Source organism: Nicotiana attenuata, unplaced genomic scaffold (genome assembly GCF_001879085.1).
Source record: "Nicotiana attenuata strain UT unplaced genomic scaffold, NIATTr2, whole genome shotgun sequence".
Lineage (NCBI taxonomy): Eukaryota > Viridiplantae > Streptophyta > Magnoliopsida > Solanales > Solanaceae > Nicotiana > Nicotiana attenuata.
The window spans coordinates 54,345-68,280 of record NW_017671601.1 but is presented as its reverse complement, the minus strand read 5'-3'; the positions used below and the strand labels follow the sequence as shown (position 1 = coordinate 68,280).

The 13,936-nt window shown below is 37.8% G+C and overlaps 2 pseudogenes across 1 annotated transcript; one reads left to right on the top strand and one right to left on the bottom strand.

Moving 5' to 3' along the window:
- Positions 1-236: 236 nt before the first annotated feature.
- LOC109209220 lies at positions 237-5,792 on the top strand (annotated as a pseudogene). The gene is made up of 8 exons (XR_002065322.1): positions 237-1,191; positions 3,067-3,594; positions 3,690-3,776; positions 3,898-3,968; positions 4,218-4,294; positions 4,529-4,676; positions 4,799-4,960; positions 5,246-5,792. The product of XR_002065322.1 is annotated as a proline-rich receptor-like protein kinase PERK1 (transcript).
- Positions 5,793-12,458: 6,666 nt separating this feature from the next.
- LOC109209224 lies at positions 12,459-13,602 on the bottom strand (annotated as a pseudogene).
- Positions 13,603-13,936: the final 334 nt, after the last annotated feature.

Below are 13,936 nucleotides of genomic sequence, written 5' to 3'. Positions count from 1 at the left end.
ATTAGTTTTGTGATAACAAATTAGTTACCGTTAATTACTTTTATCACCTAATAATTTATATTTATAACATAAATGAAACTAAAATAATTTAACTGTATAATATATTTAAAACAAATGCTAATATTTTTTTTTGTTAAATTGTGTTCAATCAAACATCCCTGCATGAATTGAAACCGACGGGCGCCAATTCATGTTCATTCAACCACTGTAGCCTCACTTAAAATCTACTCCAAGGAGGATTAGACAGATGGGAGCAGGTAAATCCGCGGCCAGGGTGTAACGCATGGGTCCATTCTGTTCCAACCTGTCCGATCATTCTCCTCCTGAATTCTGCCCCACACGAACATGATCCCCAGTCTCCATCAACATAACATAACATTGCAGTAGCAATGGTAGTAGAGATAAAAGGAGTTGTTTTATGTGTAATTTTTTCTGGCGAGCGAACCGTTCCGCCCCTAAATCCGCTCTTAGTAGCAGTAGCTTATAAATTTCTATATATTTCAAGACGTATCTTTCATTCCTAACTGCTACCACTACTACCAGTAAATATCTACAGAGAGAAGCAAAGGATAAAAAGCAAACTTTGCCGCATATTTCATATTATCCAAGTTTGTATACTAGCATTTGTTTGCGCGCTTGTGTTTTTGTTTTATTTTCCATAATAATAAAGGGGTTTCCGGAAAATGTCCACTCCGGCGCCACCGTCGCCTCCTGCGCTACCTACTAACACTACAGCTCCTCCTCCTGCTGCTGCTTCGTCTCCATCACTACCAACACCGGCTCCTCCAGCTCAAGCTCCTCCTTCAAGCCCAACGCCCCCTGCGATAACTCCGCCTCCGGCCGCCTCTGGTTTTCCGCCATCTGAATCTCCTCCCTCCACCACCCCTTCTCCTCCTAATTCCGGTTCTTCACCTTCACCGCCGATAAGCGGAGACTCTCCTTCAGCACCTTCTGAGTCAGGAGGAGGGTCTCAGCCATCACCTAGTGGAGGAGGGCCCTCAACGCCGGTGTCGTCATCGCCGCCGTCAGGTGGAGGGTCTTCAGGAATACCGACAGGAGCAGTGGTGGGAATAGCCATAGGGGGTCTTGTGATTCTGGCGGTACTGGCTTTGCTGATCATATATTGCAAGAGAAAGAGGAAGAGACCAATAGATTACTATAACCCACCTCCACCACCATTGCCGGTCAAAGGTGCAATCTTTTGTTCAAAATTCTAATTATTTGTTTTTCATTGTACATAAATTTTTATTCACCAAAAAATTTACCAAATTTTTGTTATACCATGGCTCTATTAATTGTCTGAATATTATATGGGTTGAGAATCATAAATTATTCAATTGTTCTTTTCCTTTTTAAGTTTGAAAAAATTGAATATGGGGAACTTGTTTTCTTCGATTTTTATCAAGTCAAGTATGATCGTCTGCCCTTTTCCTCTGTTATTTGCAAGGGCTTGAGATATATTGGACAGAAATTGCTAGTAAACCATATAGACTTTGTAATTTTTGCCAATGATAATTGACGACTTGATAGGGAGATAGGGCAAGCAATATAAGCGCTGGTGTGAAAAAGATTGTTGACCGTATTGAAACAACTCACATAATTGGTATTGGAAATACGTCTCTTGGAAAGAATATGAGGTGTTACCCTAAGAGCCGAATCCAAGATTTAAACTCTATGAGTTCAATTTTTGAGGTTCTTACCATTGAACGCATTGTATTTTGGCCAAATGCCCTCCTAGCCACTTAAACTTGTATCAGTTTGTAAATCTGATAGATGAACTTATACTTTTTCCATTCGAACACTCTAAGTTGACGGAGTAGATACTAATAAACACTTTCTGTTGAACGTGTTCGTCAATCGCTCTGACATGAATACCATATCACATATTTGGTATTTATTATATGGCATGTGGATTTTTAAAAAACATTAATCTTTAAAATTTTAATTTCTTTTTCTTTCTCTTTTTCTTCACCATACACAGCTAATAATCCACCAAAAATACCAAGCCTTAGCCATTTTTAACCACTATCATCTTCTTCCTCCCATAATCACCTACAACCGAATAGCCCCCAACCCACCTTTTTCCAGTAAAAATCTATTGTTGTTCTCCCGACCTAAATCAACCAAAAAGTCTAAGAAATATTTATTTTAAAAGTATTTTCACTAAATGCCATTGGTGAATTCCTTTGAAGACGAAAAATTAAACTTCATTATTTTGTTCTTCTATCAAAGCAACCTAATTTTTCCTCAATTCACATTTGCAATCTACTAAGTGTACTGTGAAAGAAAAGAAAGAAGAGATAAGGAAAAGGAAGAAGAAGAGAAGGAGGGGGGGGGGGGGGGGCTGGTGGGCAGAGACTAACAAATAAAAGAAAAAATTATTGAAGGGGGAAGTGGAAGGGAAAAAGAAACGGGGAAAGGGGAGGGGGAGGGAAAGCAGGATAATTTTTTAGAGAAAGGGGTGTGAGTTTGCTAGGGAAGATGAGTGAGGCGGGAGGGAGGGGAAAAGAGAAGGGGAGAGAGAAAGGTCTTTTTTCTTTCCCATTTATGTTTTATTCTGATTCTAATAATTTTTTAATAAAAACAAAATTATCCACGCGCCTTGGCAGTGTGATTTGCACACAATTTAGCCATGTCAGCTGTGCCAATTTCACATAGGCATGATCAACAGTCAAATGTGTTTATTAATATTCATTCCGTCAAGTTGGAGTGTTCAAATGGAAAAAATATAAATTTATGTATCGGGTTTACAAACTGATATAAGTTTAAGTGGCCACGAGGCCATTTGGCCTTGTATTTTTAAACTTATGGGTTCATATCTACTATCTGTTGCAATTTTAATGAATATTACACATAAATTTATACTCTGCGTCGAAAGTATGGGTTCAATTGAACCCAGTGTCAGAAGGGTAGATCCACCTCTGTACTTCATCTGTATTTGTTTAATAAACTGTGTGTGTTAATATATGTAGTATTACAGTCAATGTACAGGTAGGTTGATGTTTTTACTGTTGTCGGGCTTCATTATCATATCACTTTAAGACTGATGTTAGTCTTATTCGGCAGCTGACTCTCACTGGCAGCAAAATGCTCCATTACGTGGAGATCATTTTGCTTCAGTTCCCCTGAAACCATCTCCATCACCGGCAGGGGCAGCACGGCCTCCACACTCTCCACTTCCTCCTCAGCCTCTGCCTTACATGAGCAGTAGTGGAGCATCATCGAATTATTCTGGATCTGAAAATCCACTCCCACCGCCTTCTCCTGAAATGGCGTTAGGTTTCCCTCAGAGCACATTCACATATGAGGAATTGGCACGGGCAACTGATGGCTTCTCAAATGCAAACCTTCTCGGACAAGGTGGTTTTGGTTATGTGCATAGAGGACTCCTTCCTAATGGCAAAGTGGTTGCTGTTAAACAGCTTAAGGCTGGAAGTAGACAGGGCGAGCGTGAATTTCAGGCTGAGGTTGAGATCATTAGCCGAGTACATCATAGACATCTTGTCTCTCTTGTCGGATACTGTATCACTGGATCTCAGAGGATGCTTGTCTACGAATTTGTTCCAAACAACACATTGGAATTCCATTTACATGGTAAATTAAACATACAACCTTTTTCTATCAAAAAACGTAACATGCCAGATTCAATCTTCTTAGCTAAATATACTTTCAAATGCTTATAATTTCAGAAAAGGGAAGGCCTACATTGGATTGGCCAGCACGATTGAAGATTGCTCTAGGATCTGCCAAAGGATTGGCATACCTGCATGAAGATTGTACGTTTTTCTTACTCTCTTGGTTTAACAGTTTTTTTGTTAAATCATTTGATAATCCTTATCGGCTTTTGTGTCAGATTAGTTCTGTACCCTAAATGAAGTCTTTTCCTTCACATCACAGGCCAACCTAAAATCATACATCGTGATATCAAGGCAGCTAATATACTTATTGACTTTAACTTTGAGGCAAAGGTACAGACTTCAGCATACATGACCAGAATATGACTAGAACTTCATTTGCTTGGGTCTAAGTTGTCGTATTATTATCGAGAATACGTTCCGGTGGTTATTTCATAAAGTACAGATAATACACCAGAAGTTAAATTCACCAAGAGAAACTAAATTCCGTTACTAGTTTGACAAACATGACAGAAACTGATCAGGAATCCAGCATCTTGTTTTCGTTTCTGCACTAATAAATAAACCCTGTTTGTCTATCAGGTTGCAGATTTTGGACTTGCAAAGATCACTTCTGATTTTAACACTCATGTTTCTACCAGAGTGATGGGAACTTTTGGGTAAGATTTTAGATTCTTTCAACTTGTATGCTGCTTACTCTCTTACTTCCAAGACAAATCTCTATTTGCAAATGGAGTTCATATTTTATCTCCGATTGCACCCTAAGGTTTTAAATTCTTGTTCGTGTTATTGACGTTCCCTATCAATATCCGTGTTAACAATTTTAATGTTTTTTTTCTTTCATTTTTACCAATTAGAGTCTAACTGTAATTTGCTTTTTGTGTTGACACTAGATATTTGGCTCCAGAATATGCTTCTTCTGGGAAGCTTTCAGAAAAATCAGATGTGTACTCCTTTGGAGTAATGCTTCTAGAGTTGTTAACTGGACGTCGCCCAGTTGGCTCAAGTCAATCATCCATGGATGACAGTTTGGTGGACTGGGTAGGTACTTATATTAGCGTGTTGAAGAATATACATCCAATCAATATATATCCAAACTTCTTCTCAGTTTCATTAGTTTTTTTTCATTGAAGAAAAGTTACTGATCTCCTTGCCTGTTACAGGCAAGACCTTTGCTCACACGAGCACTTGAAGATGAAAAGTTTGATACACTTGTTGATCCACGGTTGGAAAATGATTATAGCCATAATGAGATGGTTCGGATGGTTGCTTGCGCTGCTTCTTCTGTTCGCCATTCAGCAAAGCGTCGACCGCGAATGAGCCAGGTGAAATAATTTTTTTCTGAAAGAGTTTATTCTCAGCAGTCAATTAGTATAGCTCTTATCCTGGCATGCACTGAGAAAGTTTCATCTAGTAATGATAAAGCCATCTTTTGAAGTTTTAAGATATCTCAACTTCTTACTACCTGAGGTATTTGGAATTAACGTAACTAAAACCATGTTCAGTGAAAACTCAATATACTAGCTGAGGTGCTATTAAAACATTAGGTCCAATGTCCTTGTCCAGAGGCAAAAATGCTAAGCTAGACTTAATGCTTTGAAATTGAGCAGGTTGTCAGAGCTTTAGAAGGTGATATGTCATTGTCCGATCTCAATGAAGGGATTAGACCTGGACACAGCACAGTCTACAGTTCATACGGAAGTTCGGATTATGATGCTTCCCAATACAGTGATGATATGAAGAAATTTAGGAAGTTAGCACTTGCAAGCCAAGAATATGGTAGCACTGATCAGTACAGTAATCCCACAAGTGAGTATGGCTTGCATCCGTCTGGATCAAATAGTGAAGGGCAACTGAGCAAGAATGGAGATGAGTAGGAGGACGAAGAAAGATAATAGAGGCTTTGATGGAAGTAAAAGCTTCTGCGAAAGCTCTTGATGCAAGACATCCATCAAATACTGATTTTTTTCTTTAACACTTCACAGTGGCATTTTTTAAATGTACAGCTATCTTCTTCAAATTGCTGTCTTTCCCAAATTGAAAATCTTTCTTCTCCTTTGTATTGTAATGTCTTATACAACAAGGATCTGGTGATTTATGCTGTCAATTCTTTTGTTAAATGTCTCAGTGTTATTATTGATTGGTTGTTCACATCTCCTGAGACTAGTTATTTAAAGTTCCTTCTGGTATTGTTTTGCTAAAATTAACATTTGACAATTTGAATTAATATCCGCAGGGTAGCATTTTATTGCTTGCCTAATAATTTCCCCTCGAAGGTGAAATTAAAACATTACCCAAACATGCTACTTTTATATTTGAGGAACCGTCGGTGTATAATGTCCAAGTCCCCATATTAGATCCGATAAAAGCTCGTACCTCATTTTCAGCTTCAGGGAGTAAACTTGAACTGAAATCTGCTAGTACTGTGACTTTATGGCTTTTTGTGGCTGATAAACAATATCATATTCACTAAGTTCTATTGCCCATTTAGATAATCTCCCTGATAATCCATGTTTATGTAAAATATTTCGTAATGGAAAAGTAGTTACGACAGGAGTAGGAAGACATTGAAAATAGGGTCGTAACTTTCTAGATGCCATTATTAATGCTAGCGCTAGTTTTTCTAAATGAGGATATCATGTCTCAGCTTCCAATAAAGACTTGCTAACATAGTAAATGGGATATTGCGTACCTCTTTCTTCTCATGCCAATACGACGCTTTCTACCACTTCAGATAAGCTAAGTGGATGAGTAATCTCTCTCCATCCCTTCGCTTCGACAGCAGAGGCGGTTTTGACAGGTACGCTTTCAATTCTTTCAAAGCTTGTTGGCAGTCATTAGTCCATTCAAACTAATTTTATTTTTTCAATAACGAGAAAAATTTGAAACACTTCTCTGAGGATCTTGATATGAATCTCCCTACAACAGCTACTCTCCTAGTTAGCCTTTGTACTTCCTTTATACTTGTAAGTACATCCGGTATTTCTTTAATCTAAGCTGGATATACTTCAATCCCCTTGTTAGAAACAAGAAAACCTAAAAATTTACCTGATGGCACACTAAAAGCGCATTTCTCTATGTTCAGCTTCATATTATATTTGCGAAGTATACCAAAGGGCTCAAATGTTTCAGATGATCTTCTGCTTTTGCTGATTTAACTAGCATGTCATCAATGCATACTTCCATGGTTTTCAACAAATGTTCTTGACCGTGTTGGTTTCTCGTGCTGCTCGTTGATCTCCTCTGATCTGATGAATTCCCTATTGTGATGGGAATTTGATAACTTGATGCAAAGTTGACGGTACTGCATCCATGTTGTTAATCCACGGCCTTCCTAAAATCATGTTGTATGCCATGTCTGCATCCAACACTTTGAATTTGGTGTCTTTCACAACACCCTCAACAAATATAGATAGCGTAATTTCTCCCTTTGTTATGACATTTGAATTATGGAACCCAGATAAAGATCGAGCCTTGGGTATCACATGATCAATTGCTTGCATATCTTTGACCACTCTCAGTAATATAATGATCAAAGAGTTACCTGAATCAATCAAAACTCATTTCACATTAATATCATGAACAAGTAAAGATATTACCAGCGCATCGTTACGAGGGATGAACAAGCCATCTGTGTCTTCATCGTCAAATGTTATGCTCTCTCCCTCCAAGACTTGTTGAATCCGCTTCCCGTGGGTCACTGATATTTTGACTGTGCTTTTTGCTGCCGTGCATGTTACTCCATTAGCCTCCTCAACCCCTAGTTATTACATTCATCGTCCTCTTTGGTAATTGGGGGCTTCGGTTGTTATTCCTTGTTTTTTATATAAGACTACTTACCTTTCTCACTAAATAGGTCGGTGAGATAACCCATTTTCAATAAATAATCAACCACCGCTTGTAGGAGACTGCAATCTACTGTTCTGTGATAGTGCTCATTATGGAACTCACACCAGAATTCTTGACTTCTTTTGCTAGGGTCTGATCTCATCTCTTTGGGCCACCGTACCTTATCGCCCATGCCTCTTGACACTGCTACTAACTCGGAAGTACTGTCGTTGAAGTTGTAATCACCTATTTTTTATCGTGAATTTTGACTATTGCTTCTTGTCATTTCCCGTTCCTTTCCAAATCACCTATTTTCTACTTTTTGAGCTCTCGGATGTGCTTTTATAAATGAATTTGCTAGCTCATCAGCAAAAGAGTCAATCAAATTTTCAAGTATAAGAGAATGCCATGTTAGTGCTCCCTTCGTAAGGGTTTCACCAAATGTATTCACTAAACTGATTCAATTTCCTGTTTGGTTAAGTCGTTGTCCTTGACTCCTGTGGTGAACGTAGTAACATGATCTCGTGGGTCAATAGTTCCATCATACTTAGGAATATCAGTCATTTTGAAATTTTTAGGTATTGGTAAATGTGTTGCACTTGGTTTCTATGGCTGCTTTGAATATTTGTCTATATCCACCCCTTTAATCACGGGTGGCACCCCAGGTATCTATTCTCTCAGCTCATTTTGTTCCTTGAGCTGCTGCTACAAGCTTAGAACTAGATTTTGTAAATTACAACTATTTGGCATACTTGAACCTCCTGATCCAGAGTTATTTGGATTTTCTCCACCCAGAGTTTTCAAGACCTTAATGAGAATTTTCCTCAGTTGTATTAACTGGTGGAGGATACTGAAACAACACTTGGTAACCCACTTGAAAAAGCACACAAAGCATCACCGATTTGCTGCACAGTTAATTATTTCAAGTCATCTTGCACATTTGAATGTTCTTTATTTTGTTGCCCAACGTTATGATTAGCAGATCTGACATGTGAATTTGCTCGTGAACGATGTGGAGAATGTATAGGTGTGTTGTGCGAAGGAGTCCGTCCTTGTTGTCCATCCTCTACCTGAACAAGTTGATCAATTTCATACATAATTTGTTGCTAAAGACACAATATGTAAATGAAAATTGAAAAGATTACTAGATTTCCCAGCAATGGAACCAATTTTTTTAACCAAACAATTGTTTTTGTGGTCAAAGCAAATAAAAGATTAATTCGAATTTCTAATAACCAATTTTACTTCAGTTTTCTTAATATAGATGAACGGAAATAATGGAAAAAGAGACACAGAGAATAAGGAAAAAGGAATCTTATTGATAGTCGCAACTTTCTTCCAATAGAAAAGAACATGATATTCCAACATCAGAGAATAGCAAAAATCTTGACAATTGATAGTATTACTTCGTGAATTTCTCGATGGTAGTTCAAGATATGGTAAGGTAATTTATATAAGGGCATAATTAATAATTGTTTCGCCCTATTTAATTCCTGTCCATTACAAACATTTATTACATTGATTACTCGTTACATGGGTAATTCGTAACGGTTATGGTAATAACAATCAATCGCGCATAATCAGAGATTAAGCTGATTTCTTTCCATGTTCGTGGCTATTACTGAACCTTGCATCTTCGTAGCATTTGTATCTTTAGTTATCTACTCCATATCTATTTTCTCTTTTCCAGCTAATAGACATGGTATCCTGGTAGACGATCCCGTGAGTGTTTACTCATGCCTTCTTTGATCTTCATTCTTCTTTTTTGCTTCGATTCTTATGACACATTACAGCATGTCACTAGTCCGTGTGGCAAGTCTATTTTTCCACCAATACATGGCCGAATTTAGGTAATGTTATCGTGATTCAGAGACTAAGACTGGCCCAATCCCTACTCCCTTGAAGTTTGCAAATCCATCAAAGAACATCCTCCGTCTCGGGTAAGGTTCCAAAATATCGTCTTATGCGAATAGTACCTCTTCGTCTGGGAAATAGGTGGTAAGTGGCCTGTATTCTTTGTCTACTGGGTTTTCTGCAAGGTGGTCAGCTAGAGCTTGTCCCTTAATGGCTTTCTGTGTCACATACACAATTCAAATTCACTGAGAAGGATTTGCCACTTTGCTAGTTTTCCAATAGGCATCAGTTTCTGAAAGATGTACTTGAGCGGGTCCATTCTGGAAATCAAGTATGTGGTGTATGTTGATAGGTAGTGCCTCAATTTCTGGGCGATCCAAGTTAAAGCACAACAAGTTTGTTCCAACAAGGTGTATCTGCCTTCGTATGACGTGAATTTCTTGCTTAGATAGTAAATGGCCTGCTCATTCTTTCCTATCTCGTCGTGTTGCCCCAACACGCATCCAAATGCATTATCCATTACAAATAGATATTGCAATAATGGCTTTACGGATTCAGGAGGGACCATCACTGGTGGTCTAGACAGGCACTTGTTAATTCTGTCAAAAGCTTTTTGGCACTCATCCTTCCATTTCGTGGCGGCGTCTTTCTTCAATAGCTTGAAATTTGGTTCGCAGATCATCATTGATTGGGATATGAATCGGATAATGTAGTTCAGTCTTCCAAGGAAACCTTCTTGCTTTTAGGAGGAGGCAAGTCTTAGATGGCCTTGATCTTTGAGGGATCTAGCTTTATCCCTATCCCGCTGATGATGAAACCCAATAATTTCTCAGCGGGAACTCCGAATGCACACTTTGCAGGGTTCAACTTCAAATTGTACCTTTGTAACCGTTCAAAGAACTTTTGCTTGCTTCAATATTTTTGTGGATGATGTCATGAAAAAGAGTAGTGATAGCCCTCATGTAGGTGGCACCGACATTCTTGAGGCCAAATGGTATCACCCTATAATAATAGACTCCACATGATGTAGTGAATGTTTTCTTCTCTGCATGCATTGATAATAGGCTATAATTGCGTATTTTAGTCGATTATTACACTCTAATTTACTGCACTTTAGTTGAGTTTGCGCTTTAATCGCTAGTGTTTTGCACTAATTGTGTGTTTTATGCCTTGTAGGAGTGATTCCGAGCTATATAGATGTTATGGAATGAATTTAAGTGATTTGAAGCTTTGAAGTCTGAGTAAAAGCTCAAGGAATTAAGCCGGGATCGTGTTCGGGGGTCAAATTTGATAGTTGAGAACAAACGAAGACTCGATGAGGCATATTGTGCACTTTCTAGTAAAATAGATATAACTTTTTTATCAGAACTCCGTTTAGGCTCCACAATATATGGTTGGAAAGCTAACTCAAAGGGCTACAACTTTCATGTTTTAGGTTTTTCCAAATTTCAAACGGAACATGGTGAAAAACCACGATTACGTTAGGACCGCGGAAGAATATTACCAAAGATTCAGAGGACCATTCTGGCCGCGGTCCTAGCGTAACCGCGGTGGGACCGCGGCAGGACGCGTAAATTTTAGGAACTAAAGTGCAAAACACGGGATTATAAGCCCTAAACCCTATATTAAACGAGGGAGGCCGGCCAAGAGCGGGAGAGAATGATTTTTGGAAATGAAAAACATCAGAAGGAAGGGCAAGAGGCAAGGAGGATCATTGGGCATCAATCTTTAATCTTCTTCTTTGTTCTTTTACCTTTGAATATGAATTCTTTTGTGATTTTTGTTATTTTCATGAGTAGCTAACTTTTCTAATCTAAGGTTTTGGTGAAACCCGTTGGGGATGAATTGGTTGTTATAAGTAATATAGATTTGAACTAGTTTAATCTCTATTTGTTCAACTATGTTTTGATTGTGGTTAATTGAAAGGATCCTCAATTATCCGTTCCTATTTATTATGTATCTGCTTGAGAGAGAGTGCATATTTAGGTGATTGCATGAACAACATCACTCCCGGAGTATAGACAAGAGTCATAACCGAGGGTTTAGAGGTTGGATTAGAGATAACGATACCTCGGGTGCAATCTAAGTGAACTGTAATGTGAATCTAGTTAACGTAGCTTGAGAGAGTGCGTCTAGTAAATTATCATAATTGCTTGAGAGACATTTATGATAGCTGGAGAGTTCATGATTGATAGAGGCAACTAAGTCACGCTATAAGAAACATACACCCAAGGAAATCAACAGCGGGGGAAACCATTACCTTAGACCTTTATTCTAATTGTTTACAATTCAAGCATAGTTAGTTTTCAGCTGTTTATTTATTTTCAATCTTGTCTTCTTGGTGATATTAAACAGATACAACTAAACCTTAGTTCTCTGTGGGATTCGACTCCGGACTTTTAGACCGGATTATATTTGCAGCGGCCGCTTATCCTCTTTAGGACTAGAGTTGGGCGTGATCAAACAATCTAGAAATCATATGCTTTGTATCTAAAAATCTAGAAATCATATGTTTTGAACTTCAAACAGGACCCTAGATTTGATTGAAGGATCTTGTATAAGATGAGCCGTCAGATAGATTGACATTTTGGTATATAAAGTAACTCAAGATCCCAGAATTGAAGATTGAGTGGTTTCTACATGAGCACTTTGCAAAACCTAATGACTAGGAAAGCTATATGAAATGCAGTTAAAAGAATAAAATACGGTTTAAAATATTGAACTTTCCTATCCACTATGGAAGGAAGAGCAGTAATATTACTCATTAGACACTAACCAAATCAGACTCCTTGAAAGGGTCAGAGTATTTACACAATACAGAAAAAGTTTTTTCTTATACTTCTGTTCTCATTACTCTCCTTTAACATTTTCCTTTGCCTAATTCTGTTAATGCCGAGCAGTGGGACTTGTTAGAACACATTCAATCTTGTCAATGTAGGAAAACTTATTGGGGGTAATATTAGCTAGTTTTGCCAAGGATTTTTCATTGGCATCTTTGAAATAAGCTGAATTATTCTATTTTATGTCTGTCTCTACTCGGTCAAGGGCCCAGCCGATGAAATCGGATAAAGTTATCGATGATGGTGTATCTGCTGCAGAACTTAACCTCAGACTTGACAAACCACATAATGGTTGCAGATGTTAGGAATGGTTCCACTTTGCAATTGCAAGTAAGGGATCTTGTGTGAGAGAATCAGCATATAGGACATCCTTCTCATCCTTCCAAATGACTATAGATGCTTCAATTCTGTTCTTAAGGTCAAGTACCATGGTTGAAAGGAAATGTCCAGGATCAAAGAACTCAATTGTGATGCTCTTGTAGATTGAATCACCAAGACTCGATCTACCATGCTAGTAAACAAGTAGCATATATAAAGGAATCGTTGAAATGAATTGCTCAGGATCAAAGAACTCACATTTCTTTACCTTTGGGAGTGATTCAATGTGGTTTTCAGTTCTGATAGTACTTTTGCATTAATGGCCACTGATGCTTTTTGTACTTGGTTCACACAATCTTTCTGTTATTGCAACCATTTCCGCGATGCATCTGAGAGCTTGACTGTGGACAGCCACCATTTATCATTCCTCTCTACACCTTTCTCTGATTCATCAACATCTCTTGAGATATACCAGAATTCCTTCTCATCTTTAAACTTGTCTAAGTAGTCCTGTTAATTTATCCACCATTAGATACAATGTGAAAAGAATATTGAGTTTAATTTGTCATAGTATGAGTGTCGCACAATAAGCATGGCATCAAGCTTCTTCAAGGTTGGGATGTTCCTGATCAAATCTCTTCTTTGTTGAGTCACCATTATCTGATAGACAAGGTTTCTATCAATACTTTTATTTAATTAATGAGGTTATAAGGAATGAAAAAGAGACTTATGTAGAACCTCCATGTTTATTCTATCCTTTGATTTTTTTTGAGAAGGAACAAACTCAACAATGTAATCTGTCACATATAAAAGCAGTCAATTTCTTTTCTCCACCTTGCTTTCTTCTCTTGAGACATTGGCTCCTGTTTCTTTTGTTCTCCGAAGCTGTAATAGTCAATACAAAAAGAGTTAAAAAATATCTCCATATATCAATTCAATAGAATATTTTATAAGAAAAAAAATGTACATGGTACGCACAATTTATTACGTGGATATTGTCTAAGAGAAATACCTGCAAGATTGGTAATGGCATTTGATAATGCAAGAGCTGATGAAGCACCCTTTCCTCCTCCTGACATATCCTCTCCCATTAGAAACTTAGCTACCCTTTCTTTCATCATATCCATATCTACATCTCCCTTTTCTACTTCACTCTTCCCGATTGTTTTTGCTTACAAATTTAAGCATATTTTTTTTATATAGTAACATTCACATCTGATATAGTGTACAACATACTTATACTTTTTTGCAGGTGCTGAACAACTTTTAAATCCTTTTGATAAATAGTTTGACATTCATGAACATTTTTCAAGTTCACATGTATTATATACTTTATAATGTTAACTGTTTCATCCTATTAGCGTCACGATTCAAATCCCACTTTAATCGTGATGACACCTAACTTCACCAGATAGGAGAACTAACGAACAACAATGAGATACAAGACAATATATAATAAAG